This window comes from Uranotaenia lowii, chromosome 2 (genome assembly GCF_029784155.1).
Source record: "Uranotaenia lowii strain MFRU-FL chromosome 2, ASM2978415v1, whole genome shotgun sequence".
Lineage (NCBI taxonomy): Eukaryota > Metazoa > Arthropoda > Insecta > Diptera > Culicidae > Uranotaenia > Uranotaenia lowii.
In genome coordinates, this window is record NC_073692.1 from 333957343 (window position 1) to 333963438 (window position 6096).

Consider the following 6096-nt stretch of genomic DNA (forward strand, 5'->3'; position numbering starts at 1 on the left):
TATGGAAAAAAACATTTGCCACATTTGTCACATCTAGTATAGATCCATCTTTATTAGTCATTTTGGTCACTTGCATATTTTTATAAATTTCGTTCCATTTTAAAAATAGTAGAAATATTATGCAATACGAAATGAATTATCCCTCCCAACTTATTTATATTTTCGAGGGATTTAAAATCTCATCGGTTTATTCATCTCAAAAATATCAAAACTGTTTTTTCAAGAGATTTTTTTACTTTGAATGTAACTCCTGAGGGTGATGTGATAGGACTTTGACATATTTAACAAACTTATGTATTTTAATCAGATAAACAACTTTGTCGAAGACATTAAAGCCCTAATTTGAAAAATAAAAAAGATAACATTTTTACCTCGCTATCGGTGGACCCCTTGGCAAAAATTTTGATGCTAGAATATGCTCCATGTAAAATTGAACAATGTTGCTGAAGACATCAAACGTCTATCTCTTCATCCCTGGGCGCTATTAATTTCGTACAGCTAGATTGATGTTCTGCACCACTGTGCAATGATAGCTAAGACTATGTAAACAAAGCTACGAGGGGTCGTTCAATACTGTTTGTAAGAACCGTCTTACCACTTCCGCCGGCGTCTCAGAGACTCCCTTTTTTTTGGCCTCAGGGCGGCACGCTTATCCTCAAAACAAATCACAGGGAATATCAAATTACATGCAAAGAAAACTCCCAAAATAACTGCGCTTCTCATAAACGATATATTACCAAACTTTTGCACTGCTGAACCTCCCACTTTACTTATGGCTATGATCTGACCTGGAGGGCATAGCCCTTGCTGGTAATGCTGGTTGGTGGTACCACCGTCGACTTCCGTCCGCTCGAACCTTCCGGTAGACTTCCTCGGGTGGTCCTGGGTCTAAAACGTTTTCCTTCGACTCCCGTGGTAGTTATGTGACAGCCCAAAAACGTGACTGCTTGTCCCGAGCTCAATATGGCGACGGAGCTGGATTGCTGACAACCGGTTGAGGTCGCGCTGGTTAAGGACTATAAGCCAAAGACAAAAGGGTCCTTTTGTAAGGACAAACGCTTGTTAGGGTAAGTTTTCTGGGCGAGGGCAACGATGAGTTTTCGAATCACGGCTTACCTGGCGTCCTCTAGCAACACTTTCAATCGCTCTTCTTTTTAATTTGGTTTATGCGGTAACACCTGCACTAGGGTTTTGAGATGTGTGCACTTTGGTGATTTTTTGAAGAGTGGACGAGGATCAGCCAGTATACTCTGACCGGCCTTGAACCGATCGTTCGGGTCGTTGCCCTCGTCTTCGCGCCTTAACGAGTTAGTGGGCGTCGTGATCCAGGCGTCGCTACCACGGGCGTCGCTACCAAGAGTTGGATTGATGGCCATCTGGTGGTGAAGTTCTCAAGCTCGAACAGTCTGGCAGCTGTGTTTGGCAGTAGGTGGCTAGGACTGGTGAAGGCTTTGGAAGAGAAAACTAAACATGCAAATGACACTCACTGCGATATTGAAAAACTACATTTAACGCGACCATTCGGTGAAACCTCGTTGGAAGTGTCATCTGGCGCTTACACTCTCCCTCGGACCGGGGAAAAAAATGTTTGCATAGGAATACAAGTAAATCCTAGCAAATATTTTTTTTCGCAAGTCGCAACATATTACGTCTGAAAGTACGCTAGCAACGAATACCATGCTGAACCTTTCCTTCGCGATTTAAAATCCGCTCGGTCAATTTACGCCGTATTTACGTTAGCTTAAGAGAAATTCACCAACAATAAAAGAAGAAATGACATCCAATTCGGAATGAAGCACGTATGAATAAAGCAAGTATAAGCCCTGGAGTATCGGGGTCATAAGGCATCAACGTCGTAATCGACTCCGCTCTGTTTAAAGACTAGGTCTTTACTGGCCATCAGCGTTACTTGAACTCCAGCCTCCAGCGATTAAAGCCAACTAGGGACACCTCCTGTTATACCGCCCATCCATTAAAACCCTTGAAAGTGTGGGAATACTAATAAAACTAATAATTCTAAAAACTACTTTAAATTTTATAAAAAAAAAATTAACATAAACATAACAAATTCAAAAGATTTTTTTTTATTGCCTACTTTCAATTGAATAATAAATAAACCGTACACATTCGATATATATAGTAATAATAAAGTTATTCTAATATTTAATGAACTATTTACATTTCAGTACGTTTGGAAGAGATCCCTGAACAGTGCGATTGTAGAACTGTCACTGTCGGAGTGGCGATGTTTTTCTTTATTATCATATCAATGTGTGAGTGAAATTCAACGATCTGTCAAACAGTGTAAAGAAAGGGAAGGAAAAGAAGAGAGGTAATGAATCAAGCGAGTCGATGCGGTCGATGCATGTGCTAAACCAAGGTAAGTTTTCCATCATTTAAAATTTTAGGGGTTTTACCCTTCAATTAGTGCCATTGGATAGATATTCTGGATATATAATGTCGACTTCGAATGGAAATTAATGGTTATTGTGGTTTCAATTTAAATCGTCTCCAGGAGTTATTAAATCATTTTTCTAACCTCAGATTTCTATTGATGACCTTGACCGTGAAAAAATATTCTGTTTACTTTGAGAGTTCATTGAACCTTGACCTAGATAAAGACATATCTCTTTCAGTTATTTTTTTTTTATTCTACATTCGACTTTCCTTTGAATGTTCTAATTTTTTTTTTGATTAATACAGCATGAACGAATTGGCTCTAATGAGTAAATTTAGTCTCAAATTTAATCTTTCTAGTTATTCAATAATTTCCTTTAACGTTTTTACAGTGACATACATAGCTACAAGGAAAATATCGGTAACTCATTGGACGGAGGGAACGAATTTTGTTGTGAACGAGGTCATGGCTGTTTTTACCGATCACAAACTGTTTAGCCGAAATTTTATCACCCAGCAAGCTGTACTACTGGGCTTCATCTATCACAGCTCTTTTAGGATGATGTATAAGCTGTTCGGAGATCTACTTTTATGGAGTGAAGTACTAGATCTGATATTCTCTGGAAGCGCGACACTAGAAGGGTCGTATGGATGACAAGCTCAATGCCAATGCCATGAGAGCATTAAAGAAACCGACCCTAGGATTTGGTGGTTCCGAAACCCGTTTCTTATTTTTCCACCATGATAAAGATGAATCGACCATCTGGATACCTTTGCCATGTATTTGTGGACCTTCGAACGAATGAGGCGCGGCTTTTCCAGTATCGTCCCGGTTTTGGCTGATTAGGATACCAAGGTACCCCATTTTGAATATTTTTTTACACGTTAGTGTTAATCAAAAAGGAAACTTTTACATGACGTTCTTTTTTTGATCGGGTTCGATTTTAAACTTTTTGTTATTGCCGAAATAAGCCCGTCGAAACTACATTGCTTTCAACGATTCTTCTACATTTTTCTTTGGGGCTTGTTGAAACGTAAGATGCGGTTGGGTTTCTTACTCACACTTCTCGAACATTCTCGTGGCATAAAACATGAGTAAGTAAATGTATTCAACAGTATGTTGCTGAGCCGATATTTTGAATGGAAAATCTCAAGCGTTTCATTGAAGTTCAACTGAGCTGTTAACGAACCATTTACCTGAAACTATTTAGCCACCCGAGAGAGTACTGGATTTTTTTTTTAAATCGTTTCTTATCTAATTTACTCATAGCAGAGATTTGGATGACGCAATGAGCAAGGGCATAAGGCTGAATATGTTAGTTGTTGGACTCCGAATCAGATTTTTACGCTTTGAGGTCTGCTGCCGAAAAAATCCCCAATGATTTTCCGTTTAAATCTGATACCTCATATGAACTTGTTCCCTTTTTTTTAATGATTATGCACGGGACGTACTGTGGGCCCAGTTTGGCATTGTAATTGTTGGCTGCTGATGATAGACAAAAATTTCTTTTGTAAACCCGCTGCCCTATGGTGAACGTGGGTGCATATCTTTTATGCCGAAGATCATAACGCCTCTTATTCTCGTCATAAGCTTGTTTAAGGTGTTCGCCTACGATTTCTCCCACCTTTTTACTTACTCCTCGCCACCGTTTCATTCTTTCCTCTACAGTTTCTTCTCTATTGGGCTCCAGTTTATGATCCGAGCCTTTGGATACTATTTCATTGCCGAAAACTACACAATGCGGGGTAAACTTAGTCGTGGTATGAATCGTATTGTTCAGAACGAATTCCATTTCTGAAATTTTAGAATCCCATAGCTTTTGATCATGTTTTACGTATGATCGAATCATGCTGTTTATGGTTCGATTGAGCCTTTCAGCGGGATTCGCCTGACTATGATGTCGAGCGTTCGCCCAATGCTGTACTTCATATCGGCTCAACAATGCTTGGAAATCTTTGGACAGGAAGGAGCTCGCGTTATCCGATATGATGATCTGAGGAACCGCGAAACGTCTAAACCATAGCTCTTCCAGGTGTTTACATAGGATCACACTCGAAATCTTTTTCACGGGGATCAGCTGGCAATACTTAGAAAAGATGTCTAGGACAACTAACAAGTGAGCGTTTCCCTGCTTGCTCCGTGGCAAAGATTGAATGTAATCTATGCAAATCAACTGAAAGGGCCTGGTAGCAATTCTTTGTTTCCCCATCTCTGGTATGCTCGCTATAGTTGAGTGCTTATTCATTTTACAGCTCTCACATGTAGCGATATATTTTTTTATATCGCTACTCATGCGAGGCCAGTAGTAACGCCGTTTGATTTTCTCCAGGCATTTGTGAAAACCGATATGAAGATTCTCGTCGTGTTCTTGTCGTAGAATTCCGTTTCGCGCGGAAGCCGGAACACAATGTTTCCATTCGAAACTATAATCCATTGTGTCCGCTTTGGATGTCACAAATTTCAATAACTTCCCGTCTACAACCCTGAAATCCACATATTTCTCCGGATCCGCCCTTACGGCCGATAAAAGATTCTCATACCACCCGTTCTCGGACTTAGTATCCAGTGTCTCGATAGAACGGGATAACGCGTCGGGTACTACATTGTCCTTCCCCTTACGATGCCGGATGTCCATGTCAAATTGCTGAAGTGTGATACTCCATCTACTGAGACGTGAAGACGATCGCCATTTCGCGCGCATTATAAAAGTAAGAGCAGCCGAATCAGTCACTAATGTGAACTTAGTTCCTTCAACGTACCCTCTAAACTTTTCTATACTGCGAAGCGCAGCCAAACCTTCTTTCTCAGCAGCGTGGTATCGCAATTCAGCTCCCTTCAACTTTTCGGAGAAATACGCAATTACCTTCTCCTCCCCGTCATGCGTTTGCGTAAGAACACCGGCGATCGCGTTATCACTGGCGTCCGTTTGGATCACGAAAGGAAGTGCGAAGTTAGGGTTAGCCATGACCGGGGCTGCAATTAACCGTTCTTTGATAGCTTGAAATGCCTTACCGGCTGCCTCATTCCATATCACTCGCTTTGGCTTGTTTTGAAGTAGATCCGTGAGCGGCGCAACAATACTACTGAAGTTGTCGATAAACCTGCGGTAATAATTTACCATACCGAGGAATCGTCTCAGTTGTCGAACTGATTTGGGTACCTGATATCCGATGATCGCCTGAATACGATCAGGATTAGGTCTCAAACCGTCTTTGGACAAAATGTATCCTAGATAAGGCAGTTCCTGGCAACAAAACCTAGATTTTTGCAAGTTAATGCAAAGGTTGGCTTCCCCCAGACGTTTGGCTAACTCCTTTAATTTGACGATGTGATCCTCGAACGTCAGTGTGGCTACGACAATATCGTCTAAATAGACAAATATCGCCGGTTCTAACGCACCATGACCTAACACACGGTCCATGCACTTGCTGAGCGTGGCTGGGCTTCCAACTAGTCCCATCGGACAGGATTTATATTGGAATAAGCCACGACCCGGAACCGAGAACGCCGTGTATTTCCGAGACTCGGAATTCAGCGGAATTTGCAAGAACGCCTGTGAAAGGTCAATAGTGGTCAGAAATCTTACCGGCCCTAAGTGGCTTAGGATCCGGTCCTGGTGCGGCAAAGGATACGCATCACGTTTGGATCGTTCATTCAATTTACGCGCATCTAGGCACAACCTAACCTCGGGACTATCT